The sequence below is a fragment of the Haliotis rubra genome, unplaced genomic scaffold (genome assembly GCF_003918875.1).
Source record: "Haliotis rubra isolate DU_JTF1 unplaced genomic scaffold, ASM391887v1 Scf577, whole genome shotgun sequence".
In the NCBI taxonomy this organism is placed as follows: Eukaryota; Metazoa; Mollusca; class Gastropoda; order Lepetellida; family Haliotidae; genus Haliotis; species Haliotis rubra.
The window spans coordinates 420,112-434,827 of NW_025767276.1; the positions used below are offsets into that span (position 1 = coordinate 420,112).

The 14,716-nt window shown below is 38.6% G+C and overlaps 1 long non-coding RNA gene across 1 annotated transcript; it reads left to right on the forward strand.

Moving 5' to 3' along the window:
* Positions 1–10,519: 10,519 nt before the first annotated feature.
* LOC124254601 lies at positions 10,520–11,304 on the forward strand. The gene is made up of 3 exons (XR_006892497.1): positions 10,520–10,537; positions 10,867–10,926; positions 11,251–11,304. It is a non-coding gene; the product is annotated as an uncharacterized LOC124254601 (long non-coding RNA).
* Positions 11,305–14,716: the final 3,412 nt, after the last annotated feature.

Below are 14,716 nucleotides of genomic sequence, written 5' to 3' on the forward strand. Positions count from 1 at the left end.
TCGTTGGCGGAAATGGCTAAGACGCCATGCCGTGGTCTAAGCCACCACAATGACAAGTCGTGAAATTAAATGTTAAGTATTTGTCGTGGATGTGGGGTTGTTTTCCTGTTTTTTATAATCTTTAATGCGCGTTTAAAATCTTTGAGAACGGAGGATACCATGTATCTGTTTTAAACTCATTATCTATAGTGTGAAGTAAACTTTCAGAATCATGGCAGATATCATAAAGCGATCTTCTAATGACACGATTGTGAAACTTTTTGTAAATAAAGTTTAACCCCAAAATGCTTTCCTCAGACTATACTGAAACATTTGCTGTTTAAAGAGGCGCTTAGCAATATTCCAGCTATATGAAAGCAGCTTGTAAATAATTAAGTCGTCTCGAGATAATCCAGTGATTAACATCATGAGCATCGACCTACGCAATTGGGATACGATGACATGTGTCATCCAAGTCAGCGAGCCTGACCACTCGATCCCGTTAGTCGCCTCTTACGACAAGCATGGATTGCTGAAGACCTATTTTCACCCGGATCTTCACAGTTATTACCAAAGTAAAGTTAACAGTTGAAGATAACGGGTTCCTGTGTATAAAAGCACAGGAGTCCGTTATCGCTATCATAGGTTAAACATAGACCATAGATCTACACTCACGTCATATATAGAAATACTCTATTTATATATATGACGCGTGAGTAGATCTATTTATATATATGACGTGTGTGTAGATCTATTTATATATATGACGCGTGAGTAGATCTATTTATATATATGACGTGTGTGTAGATCTATTTATATATATGACGCGTGAGTAGATCTATTCATATATATGACGTGTGTGTAGATCTATTTATATATATGATGCGTGAGTAGATCTATTTATATATATGACGCGTGAGTAGATCTATGGTCTATGTTTAACCTACATAGCGATAACGGGTGCCTGTGTATAAGCCACGCATTACTTGTTTTCTCAACAAATCTTTCTTCACCGTGTCTGCTGAATGTTGGAATATCTGTCCAGCATTAATTTTAATAATAAACGTACACCTATTTTGGTATACATAACTGACATAATCAATTTAGCCGTAGACAAGGACGATGTGAAATACTTGTTTTCAGCTGTCAATGTATTCATGCGTTTTCCTTTGAAAATTAAAATTCCCGATGCTGTCATTACTACCTTGAAGTTTCCCTTGCTACTCCACCCGACATTAGGAGATCGGATAAGGGGCGAGAATTTATTAACAAGGAACTGAAAACTTTAAAATTTAAGATTAAAACGGAAGGGCATGACTTCTGTACCAGAGCAGAGCAATCCGTAAACATCGTCTACAGATATTTCATAAGGAGGCTTATCTTATTTAGATGTTAGGCCATCCATCACACAAAAACCCTCATCACCCTCAAATAAATACAATAACTGGAAACAAACACAGTTGCATTATTTGTCGGAAAATATACCGTCGTGAAGATGTTAAGGTTGTGACACGCAAGGCAATAAAGCTGATATCACAGACTTTATACCGACACTTAACAAGCAGTTAACAAAAGCGACAACGTCCATGATTATAAATAATAAATGATTGCATGGAACTCTGGGTAGGAAAGTGAGTTTGGTGGGCTTGAATAAAATGGCGTCTAAAGAAGATCGTCTGGCATGTTCATTCAAGTGATCGTGGCATTAATAACCTTTTTTGGGGTAAGTGGAAGTCACGCCACAGCGTTCTAGAAGTTGGTGAGTCGGGAATGAAACATACAACTTGCATGGACGACAACTTCTTGTTTATTGCACAGAGCGACGTTTCAATGTATACACCAAGAACTTAGTTAAGCACCCCCTGACATATCTCACGATTGAATGAGCCCCGATCTGAACCCTTTGGAGCATATCTGGGACATGATTGGTCGTCGTGTGCAACAAAGGGATCCTCCTTTAATAATTTCCCCTTAGGGAAGTGTCACTAACAAACAGCGGTTACACTGGGTGCTTGAGAAATGGGTCCCTGACCCAGTCGGCGGGACTCGCAACACTGGCTAGCGATTTGTTCACCTGTGCAAAAAAGGGGGGATTTCTTCTTCCATACGTTTTGTACATCGTACGTCAAATCTGCAAATGAGGTCAAAACGACCAAAATAAAGTCTTTTTAATCCAAATCCAGGCCCCCAATACTCACAACCCAACCAAACAACCCACGAGCGAGAGTGATGATAACTGCATACATTTTACCCCAACCAAATATTGAGATGATGTAATCCAAACTAGTTGTGGAGTAAATAGCATATATCCATATGGGTCATCTTACATTACACTATCCCCGATAAAAATAATAAGCATATTTTCTGAAAGATAAGACACGAACCTATTCTCTTGATTTACACTTTGCTCTGTGAGGTTAACATACACGTGTAGGTGCAATGCTTTCCTGTTGACTTGTTAGTGAGTGAATGTGATGTTACGCCGTTTTAGCAATATTCCAGCACTGTCACGGCAGTGGGCACCAGAAATGGACTTCACACATTGTACCCATGTGGGGAATCGAACCCGGGTCTTCGGCGTGACGAGCGGACGCTTCAACCAATAGGCTACCCCACCGCCCCTTGTAGACCTGTAAGGCTAAGTTAATTTGATGAGATAAATTGTTATTGCCCTGCTTTCAACATAACTCAAGTTTGCCCGATATATACTACCCATCAAACGTTTATACTCAATTGTGTAAATGTAGCCACTTACTTCAGTCATTTGTTCTAAACTAGACTTTGCAAAATAGTCCATACTGCTTAGAGGTACTGTTTACACATGTATTGTAAAACAAATTCGTAACGTTTAAAAGATTACTGTCATGAGTTCAATAAAAGATGAAACTCAGTGAAAATTGGCGAATTATTAACAAAACTTTACACCAAAACGCAGCTGTCCACATGCACGATATTTGCACATGCTTTTCAGCAATTTGATGCATGACCCCAGTGCAATTCATCTCCATAATATTTCCATCAACTTCAAAACTGACTTCATTAAATTAATTTATTCCCTTGCGTGTAAGGACCATTATGAATACATGGAAATACTTCATTGTATGAGGGGGCGATGGGGCCGCCTGGTGGCTGAAGCGTTCGCTTGTCACGCTGAAGACCGGGGTTCGATTCCACACATGGGTACAATGTGTGAAGCCCATTTCTGGTGTCCCCCACCATGATATTGCTTTAATATTGCTAAAAGCGGCGTGAAACTAAATTCACTCTCTCACTAATTTTAAGAGCACACGTTTAGAACATACGGCACTCTAAGACATAGTTTGGAATATATTTGAGAGGTGTTTGCTGTGCAGAATACTGGAGATACATAGCATAAATGGAAAACGGAAGTAGTTAAGATGCAGAATCTCGATCCACAAAGCGCTCTTAACGTTACGACCTGTCGTATCTCTATTGTTTATCATAGGCTTACTCATGTGGTAGCTACGAAGGCTTTGTGGAAGGGACCCTGGTGTAGGAGATTATGTGTTCATGGAAAACCACTGCATCATCCGATGAAACGGGCAGATATGTAGGTACCTGAAGGCAACATAGACATCTGCATGTACAGTTCGAATTTTTCCGCAGTTTGGGTGAGGTGAGGTGAGGTGAGGTGAAATGAAATTGGGTTGTACGTCGTGCTTGAGAATATTTCGCTCATATGACGACGTGCATGCGTGTGTATGTGTATGTGCGGCTGCTTGTACTAGCCCAGACTTAAGCTGGTTTTATAGTGCTAGCCCACTGAGATACCATGCCGCGGTGAAGCATGAATACCCTACTCAGACACATTATACTGACTCCGAGCGGACCAGTCCTTGTTGTACCCATTAATGCCGAGCGCCAGGCAGGGACCAACAAGTACCATATTTTAACGTCTTTTGGTATGACGCGGTCGGGGATCCTCAGTTTGGACCTGAAACTGAATCGCTTTAGTAGAGAGGTAACATGCATGGCTGAGTGGAAGATCTGATTTTAAGTGAGAATTGCATATCACTATCACTGCTTCATTAATTTCAGTTCAACTCTCTGTTCAGTAACCTTCACCCGAATGTCAGGAAACTTATAATATATAAATTGACGAAATTCAAAGAATATTTTCAAACAAAATGTAAAGAAATATAGACAAACTTTATGGATAACAACGTGTTTTATTTCGTGAGTGCTACGTTTCGATACAGATTATTTAACCCTTCTCATTCCTGCTTGACATCGGTACAATAATCTCTGTATCGAAACGTCAATTGTTATCCATAAAGTGTGTCTGTACTGTACTTCCCAACTTCTAAAAATGCTACTCAGTAAAGTATCAACCAGTCCGCTATATGCTCTTTGCATTCTATACAGACATACAATGCAAACGTTTCAGAAACTTTAGCTTGATACCGATTTCATACGGTTCTATAGATGGTTTAGTCATTCAACGGGAATATTAGGTTGTTAGGACGACGTGTTTAGTCATTCCTTTTTTGAACAGTGTTATTATGATAATGTTTATGAGGAATAGCTTTGAGGGCCGATGCAGAATTCATCTACATTTTAGGGGGTAAATTATCTTGTTTACAGGCTTGTATAAACCTGAAATCGTGACAATTGTTGTGGAAAATGAAAGCTATATGTTCTCACAATCTACTGTCATTTAATTTTGTCTCCTGCTTTGCCTAGTTTCCGAGTTACATCTTGTTTTCATAGACGCTTCTGTCACAATTGATTGGTGTCATTAGGCCCTATTTGTATAATGACTGATCCAAATTGATCCCATTTCTGTGTTTGTTTACCTCGATATTTAATCATGTCATGTACAAATCTGTTTGTATTCTCAAAACAGTGTCGGCCCATAAGTTTTCACATGCAATACAGCAATTAATACTCCCTTGTTGTAACCCGTGTTAGGTGGTATAAACCTACACATGTTATTTGTCATCATTCACTTGATGGTCAGTTAATGAATTTATAACAGGTATAATTAGTGGTGACACACTTAGATTACCCGACAAAGGTTCCCATTTGGCATTTCTTGTGTCTGGAGTAAATATTCAACATTATGAACATCGATCAAAGGATTAACCGATAACACGCTGATTGATTAATTACTTTTATCTTACACAGCGGAATTGTCAAAAGGTAGTGTTTATGTATGTAGATTTACTAATCTATACTGAATACACTCTGCCGTGTCGGTGTCTGCGTAAAACAACGTCCTTCTTCAAAGGATTAACCGGCAATACATTGATTGATTGCCCATTATTGGTTAACTAAATTACTGTTTTAATGAAAGGCGGACATTATGCAATTAGTTGCCAGGTGCTATCTTGGGTGACCAATGAGACTATACACCAATACCTGAAAAGATTTATCACTTTTTCGTATATTAAACTGTTAAAAGACACATCATTTGGAACAGTTTTGTGGATATTGATGGATACATTCCTCAAACAAGGTATGGCCTGATATTGTTCCTATAACTTTAATCTGTTTTAATTTTAATATTTTGTGCATTTTGTTTTTTTTTTAATCATTTGTCGTAGCATTCAACAGAATCATTGTTTTCGCCGTGAAGTGTAATGAGACAGACAACATACACTAGGGTGTGTGTGCGAATTATGATTCACATTGGCAAACTATAAAATGTCTAGATATTACAGTTCTGTTATAAATTCACTATAAGTATCAGCAGATCGTCAGCTTTTTATTTAGTTTCAAAATGCATAAAAGTATGATAATAAACTAATTAGGATTATAAGACCAAATATAAAGACGCACATTGACTAGTATCTACATACTGGTGAGTGGACATTAACCATGTGAATGTAGCAAGAAATTTATCGCGCAGTATTGTGACTTCGACTCCCCACCTCGCTTCCGTGGAAGAAATCGTTATGTTATAAGTTGTGTCATGCAAAACCCTTTTTGGTTATGATTTCAATACATATTTGACCATGAGTAGAAAGTAGTTTTTGATTTTCTCATACTTTGGATGAAAAACAAACTATAATCTCATTAATTCTAACAGACTTTACGATTTTCAAAATGGCGGCGCCCTATCGGGAACATCCGCCAGTCTGTGGATAAATGCTATTTAGGTTTGTTTTCACCGAGTTACAAAATCAAAACTACTTTCTACTGGTAGTAAAATATGTATTTTATTGATGGCCAATAGGATTTTGCATGACATAGCTTATGACAGAACAATTTCTCTCCTGGCAGCGAGGTGGGTGTCAATATAATACTACTTACAATATTATTGTTACTTCGACCACAACCTCACTTCCGAGGAAGAAATCGTTATGTTACAAGTTGTGTTATTGAAAATCTTTATGGTCATCAATCATATACATATTTTACTATAACTAGTAAGTAGTTTTGATTCTTTAACTTCCGTGAAGCGATCTGAACACAAGTAAGATATCTTTCAGGCTTCCACAACGCTCGCTTCGCACTCACAAACATAACCCATTTAGCACGAACTGCGGGATCCTGTGGAAATCTGTGCATGGTGACACCATCACCCGACCCTTAGAGCAATTGACGACAAAGCAACGATTCGGCATGTCGTCGTTGATGTCGAGAAATCATCAAAATGATGAGCGTGCTACACACTTTCTATACAACTAACTGAAAATCGTTCCTCATATGACGTCACTGCGGTGCTCTGGCGACAGAGTTACGTAACCTGTCTGTGGTTTCGTTGGCGGGCGAGAGGAAGCAGGCGACTTTTTGGCCACTTTAATCGCTCGGTATTAATTAACCACAAGTTTTTTAAAGAATAAATTTGGTGTTCCGCATAAGACTAACCACAAATCTTTCATATGTAATGGTTAAAAGAGTAACAAAACAAAGTTTAGTGGTTCTTTAACAGGGTGTCAGATGTGTATCAGTTACATGCCAGGCCGTAGCGCTGATGGTTAGTGATAAACTGTTGGGGAGGGCCGTCCCTCTATTATATGGTCTCTGGTGGGTGTCAGCAATTTTGTACACATGTACTTGGGGGTCAGCAATTTTGTACATAAAATTATGCTTATAAATTATGGGAAGGGAGGGTCATTGATTTTGTACATGACATGCAGGGGATTCACTTATTTTGTACATACATTTTAGTGAGTGAGTGAGTGAGTTAATGTTAACGTCACATCGGCAATATCTCCAGCCATATCGTGACCATAAATTTTAGAGGGGTTTCGTTCACATTGCACATGCTTCTGCCATAAAATCATCACACACACACACACACACACACACACACACACACACACACACACACACACACACACACACACACACACACACACACACACACACACCAGCCATACATTATGAACGGCCCCTAAGTGATTAGTGTTTTATGCTCCCAACAGATCTGCTTCGATCCGTCAGCCAGTAAACAGTCAGAGGACCCGAGTGCAACAGACGGGCAAGGCCTGGTGCGCCGCGTGTGACGTCACATCAAGATGACATACAAATGTCATCTCCACAATAAATCTGTGATTACAATTCCACTAACAGAACATTTTTGTTCTTTGGTGCATGTCAAAATGCGAATTGTTTGGCGGTCATATTGGATTTCGGCAGATTCTGACGACACTATTTTTACATACAGCGTAGCTGTGGTCCGCAACAGAAACACAAAATGTAAGTCCTAAGTGTGGTGAAGTTGCAGAAAATAAGGAAAATCCCTAACGATGTCCTGTCAGGATTTATGAGAAGTACATGTCATTAAGGTTTGTGCTGATATAGTGTAACTGTAATATCCCCACCCCCACACCTCAACATCCTGCACCTCCACAACCTTAACATCTTCACACCTTACATAAGTCCCCATGGACCCTAATTATGGTGGTCAACCTTCTATAGCCCATGTTTTATATTGTAACGTGTTCCTAAATTGAAATGTTTTATTTCTTCATGTCTAGTTTCACGTTCATAACTGTGATATTCTTGTAATTTTACTGTCCTTTGTTGACAGGGTTTTACAATTCATCATTAATTTATTTTGTACAGATTGTTCTCGTCACCATTTGCCTGAGATATTGCCGCTGTGACGTTAAATATTAACTCACTCACACCTCATGCCCCAACATCTCACAATTCCGCACCCCACACTCACACACCCCCATGAAAATGGCGTTCACAATAGTTATTGTTATACTGCAGTGATATAAGCCGCACAATGTATTTTAATACCCTCACCAATCGGTTTGTTGGCATAACTCTCAACTATTATTGCTGAAAAGGCACCCACAAAGTTCTAATCCTTGCATGATTACGACAGAAAGGGGTAGTCTCAGATGCCACTGTTCGCTATGCAGAGTTGCGTCCCTTGTGCATGCCAGGAAGTTCTACACGCGCGACACATTCGACATTTGGAGCTTTCCTTCCACTTTTAGCTGATACGCCGTAATATAGCTGGAATAGTGCTCAAAGCGGCGTTGATCCGTGCTTACTGTTCACGTAGTACTGTATGCCAATGTATGAAGTTTTTCATTCAAAGAAAGGTTGTTACGTATTATTTCTACCTGACTGATCATGATATGGTCTTCATCATGATATGGTCTTCTAATCACACAAATCGCATAACAAACCCTAAAAGTCTATTCGTTGCCAGTTGACAGTGGGTTTGATTCGTTTAATAAATCTAATAAGCGTTTACTTTTCGTTTTAGAATTAGAACATACTTTGAATTTGCGCTGCAAGCCCACTTTCTCTGTTGCATGACGAATTTCGAAACACAGAGTCTGTCTTTATAACAAAACGTTTTACCGCTTTCTTGAACAGACCAAGTGAGTGCGACGCATTTTACGTCCGTGCTTTGAAATACCCCAAGCCTGACACTTGGTACTGCTCCGTAGTGGCAGTGGGAGGCACACCTTTGTCTGGCGTTGTGAAGAGGCTGCTGTGCGAAATGGGATTTTTCACAAACCATTCTCTCCGAGCTACGACAGCCGCACGCCTATACGAGTCCGGCATAGACGAGCAGCTGATCGCCAGAAAGAACCGGACATAGATCCTCGGCAATCAGAGATAGAGGTAACTCTCATTTGTATTTTATCTAATATATACGCGCGTTCATTCATACGTACTGAAAAACACACCAATGTTTTAAAATTTAATATCCAAACTTGAAAGTTATGATAAGATGTGTTAGGTTTCATTATTAAAACCCAATGTATAATTCAGAAGAATGTTATCATGCATTGTGCATACCGATAGGACAGATTAATACTGTGTTCCTTCCTACAGGTACAAACGGACAAGCGACCAGTTGCTGAAGGTTGTCGACGACGTCGTACAAAACAAACGTCGAGCAAAGCCTGCAACTTCTGCTGCGACATTACCATGCTCTTCCCGCCAGGAATCCTCATGCACTTCCTCGCCAGCTCGGACAAGTCTCAAACCACGCCAATATCATGTATATATTCTCCATGTTACAACTCTTTGTATCACTTGCTTGATAACAGTGTTAGTACCTACACCGAAACGTCGCACTCATTGCAATAAAAAAGTTGACTATCCATAGAACTTGGTTTTCCTTCATCTATACAACTTCTAAAAATGCCTCTCAAAGAAGTTCTCCTGCAGTTTGTTTATGGTTAAAGTGACCTGTTTACAGTGTTATGTGTACTCCCAGTATATTTGCTTGCTCTGGGTTCACAAGTACAGTTGCGATAGCGTGATAGCGTAACAGTATAACGTATACTGACACTAAGTATAGAAATACCTTACTTGCTGTTGATTAAAACGATCAGTTGCGACAGTATAATAGAAGGCGCTTGGTAATTTTTCTATATGCTGTTGAAATTAAGATTACTGGAAATGTTTGTTTTGTTGTTTGAGATAGACTTACGTTTTAATCCGTATACTGTGATTCACAATGAACACTTCCCATCATTTGGTTGCAGCAGGGAGGCTATGTAAGGTTGTAGAGTATCCCTGGTTGCAGTCACTTTTAACTTGATAACCGTGTAAGAATCTACATCAAAACGCTGCTTAATGCAATAAACAAAAATTTGCCATCCATAAAGTGGTATGTTTCATGTTTTGACTCACCAACTTCTAGAATGCCTATAAAACAACTTGTACCTTTTTTAGCTAAGGCTACAAAATTTTCTATTTTTCTGAGCATACATTTGTCAAAACTGGTGGTGATGTCATCCATTCAGTTAAAACAAATAGATAATTTGCAGTTGAATGTAGGAGCATTTGTAGCAGTGACATTTCACTTTGTATTATATATTTTGTTTTATTTAAAATGTCAATAAAAAAATCATATAAAAACATTTGTTGGTGGTGTTATACAGTTTTGTGGCCAACAGTATTATCTGTGCTTGTCCTGTGTAGGCCAGGTTAATGAATATGCATTCCACGTGCATTTCATGTTTATGGGAATCTTTGTTATAACACGGATGATTTTGATTGGTTGATTGGATCGTCTGCTTCAACATGATCATACCTCGTGGTGTCTTGTGAGTTTCATTGCATTCTGTGAGCTGATAATGTGAGGACGAGTCAGAGGAGTCACCAGGTTAGTTATATTTGGTTGTAGAATGGTTTCTGAAGTTTTAGGGTATAATATCTCACTAATGCATATAAAATAAAGTTCTAGACTAAAAACGTCTATTAATATAAACTAATGTCGGCAGTTTTGATATGTAAATATGTTGTGCTTATCCGTGATAGGCTGTAAAGTTTTTAATGCCTCAATTGGATTGCAATTATACATAATGTTTCTTGCATGGGTGTAGTCTGTGAGCGCTGTGGTGGTGACTGTTGAGAATATGATGTTCACTTCTGTGCGAGAGTGATGGGTTCATTGTGATTCATGTTAACTTTGTTTTCACTTTATTGTATTAGCTTCTAAGCACATGACTCGCATCGAGCTGATGTCTAGGAGTAGCTTCGTCTTATAGACGGGTGAGCAAATTTTGAATATAATGTGAACGTGTAACTATTTCATTCTCCTCTGGAAAATGTAACCAATGTGCATAAGTTCTTATTTCACACTCAGTATGGTCATATTTGTGAACTAACTGAAAAGGAAAAATATTTGTTATCAATGTATCTATTTAGTTCAATGTGATGTGCATATCGCTCAATGTGACCATGATTTATATGTGCTTCAGTTGTCTCCCTTTTCTCAACCAATTGTTACAAATGAATCTGTACTAATACCCTTGTGATAAAAAAAAACAAACCAAAACATTGTGATATTAATATATGTAAATGAAATGTTTACAGGGTATTCTTCTGCTACCTCTTCCTGTGATGTAAGGAATAAACGGATTCACACCCTACAGTAAGTCGTTTTCTCAGCGTTATAGCTGTTACACTATGAAGCTCTAATAAAATCAGCATCTGTTTCGAAAGCCAGAAGTGTCATAATCCAAACATACTACACAATCCTTTGTATCTAACACTGGACAATAAGAATTCACGCATTTCCCATTACTGGCAGAGATATGATCCCTATTAATTGTAGTCATTATTACCTTCGACACTACAAGACAGGTAAAAGTGTCTAATTGAATATTAAAGCCCAAAAGCCCTCATCGCTGCTCGCAGTAATATTTATATTTTGTGATTATTATTTATGAACCCTTTTTTTTCTGTAAAATATGTTCATTTCACAGACTAGATGTCAGTCTAGGCACAGGATCTATACTATTCACACTTTGCTAAGGATCAAATCATGGATTCAACAGAAAACTATGATGTGGGGTCAAATTTGGTGTAGATATCTAAGCTTATTGTAAGCATGGATCCTAGGTTTCAGTATGTCATTTCATCTGGTGGAACCCATACCTGCTATGGACAGGTGTTGTGTACTTGTCACTGACTCGTTCCATGAATTGCAAAATGGTTGATTGGTGCCATGAAAACCATTTCTATGGTTACTAATGTATCAAGTGCATAAGGTTAGATTAAAGTTTTAAATGGATACAATTTCAAATTATAAATCTACGTTTTAAGTAAAGTTGTGAATTTTTGTGATCCTAGCAAAGTGTGAGTAGTATATGCAGTAATGTGTTGACAGACAATCATTCATAAGGTTGTGTAACATAAACAAACAAAATGCAACAGTGTAAAATATGTAGCTTTTATTTCCTATATCTATAATCTCAATCACACTGTTATCATGATCTGGCAAGGCTGCATAATAATCTGAGATTGCTAAGAATCAACTGATAAATGTCTACTAGAAGCAGTTTGCAAGCTTAAACAAAAACGCTATGACTCTCAAACAGGGAAGGACTTGTCTTTACCAATTCCAAACAAATTCAAACATATGGCAGTTCCAGTCATGCTTTGGCAAATAGGAGTCCCTCCTTCTATTGATTCAGTTCCAGGTTGACAGTTCCAGACGTTTTGGCAAAGATGAGTCCATCGCTACTGTTACTCAGGAGAAAGACTTCCCAAAATGTACAATATACACACCATAGTCTCCCATCTTTGCCGGGTGTATTTCCCTGTCATCCCAGATATCCCCAGTCAGATCAAAGCAACAGGTCGCCAGATAAGGGTTTAACAATTGTGCCCATGTTGGGAATCGAACCCATCGATGAATGCCGATATCCTGACAAGGGAGTGGGGCACGTGCACAACGAAGACTCATCCCAGGATAATATGACACCACTATATATACATTTGTATGTGGCTTTACTTTGATGTCCAACTTTTACTCACTCTCTCATATACAATACTAAGGCAATGACCTTGAAAAAATATAATACAAAAGTTTATACACGAGATTCTACACACTCTGAGGATACAGCCATTTTCTTTTACAACTGTGCTCCAAGTCAGTATTTAAATGCCCAAACAGTGGTTGGTTGGTTGGTTGGTGTGTTGTTTAACACTGTACGCAGCAATATTTCAGCTATATAAATAATAAGTCATCTTCTATAGTGCAGTCTCCAAACACCTAGTGATGGCTCGCGGCGCTTAATCAGAATCTGATTCTTATTACCCTGGATAAGCCAAGCTGCCTGTTAGGCTAGAAGGTTAGTCATATGACTTTATCCAACCGGGTACCCATTTTCTGCTGAGTGAACAGAGGCAATTTGAACAAACTCACTTGCCTAAGGTGAGACCACATGTATCCCATGTGCTTCGTTGTGGGGCAGGACTGAAGTCCTAGAAACTCTCAGGAGTCAAGCTGCCAAACACGGTCACCCATACAAGGATTGTCTGAGCTCGACATTGCTTAACTTCAACTGATTTGTGACCTGAGCTCTGTGCACAGGACCACGCGCCACCATATGGTGGCAGTCTGGACGAGACAATCTGGTGATGAACAGGATGAGCCCAAACAATGAACACTGGTTCTGGTTACATATGTTACTGAGGGACTTCTTACCTGGATCATGATTTAGGGGTGTGACAATTTCAAACACTTCACAATAAGCAACTAAATATTCTCTAAATACCTTTTCATCAAGCACTGTGTTTCTTTTATCCTGTTTTTTAATCTTTTAAAATCAATGATGCAACATCCTCCCCAGTAAGGTAAGCATGATACAAAGAAATCAGATGTTCCAGGTAACTCTCGACAGTGTGGTGCTAACAGAGTGCTCAGTTACCTGCCCTTGAATCATGGATGCACCCAAAGGAACTGGTCATTTATTACAGGGTTGCCTGGGGCACATCATATTTATCATAACTTAATTATATGTAGTAGTATATCATGCCACCCCAACCCATACATGAACCATTTAATTATGTATGTACCTAATAAGGACAAATTTATATATAATTTTTGTTTGAAAAAAAACCTGTCATTACCACATCCACATATCTGGTTATGTTTAAATTTGATAACATGCAAACACTCTTTCACTATGAATGTTTTCATGAAAATATCACCGGCAGCCAACCATCCTATAATAAATTACCACTCACGAAGAGAGCTGAAACCTGGGATGGAATAACTGCTTCCAGGAGACACACATAAATCCTGAAGTTAATTATTCTTTGTTTTTATCAAAATACTTTAAACATGTCTCTAAATTGTATACACCAATCAGTTTGCAACCAACTGCTACTGTCATGGCTTGTCTACCATGTTTACCATGTTATGCATTACACTACTTCCTATATTGTCACACCCCTACCTGAAGGAAACTGTTACTCTGATCAAGCTGTAAAACATTTCACAATCACTCACAACAGAAACAGCTCTATATCAGTGTAGGAAAGATAGCCCGTCCCAACGTCCGAGACGGGTGAATTTTGAGGAGGACGGGTTAAAAAAATATCTAGTCCGTCCTCATGTCGGGTCAATTTTAGCAAACCAATGACATATATATAATGATTATAACCTTTTTGAATATTTACTGCCGAAGGTGTTTTATTTATATTTGGAGGACAGGCCAGATTTTGGCAGGACTGGTAACAAATTTGACCTGCCAGTCCTGTGGACAGGCTAGATTTTCTACATCTTTCCTACACTGTCTATATTCTCACCATTCTCAGAAGCATTATATACATCTATGGTGATGTCATTCCATCTTTATTGTTTTGTGCAATGCTTTGTCATATTTACATTTTATGAAACTGTTGCCATGACTACACATACTTAGTCAATTATCTATGTCTGCCCCAAACAGGACAACACTGTGAACTATTCACCTTTCACAATGGACAATAGTGTTGGGAATTGGTTAAAATCTCATAATTGATTGGTTCATTAGAACCGATCAATCAT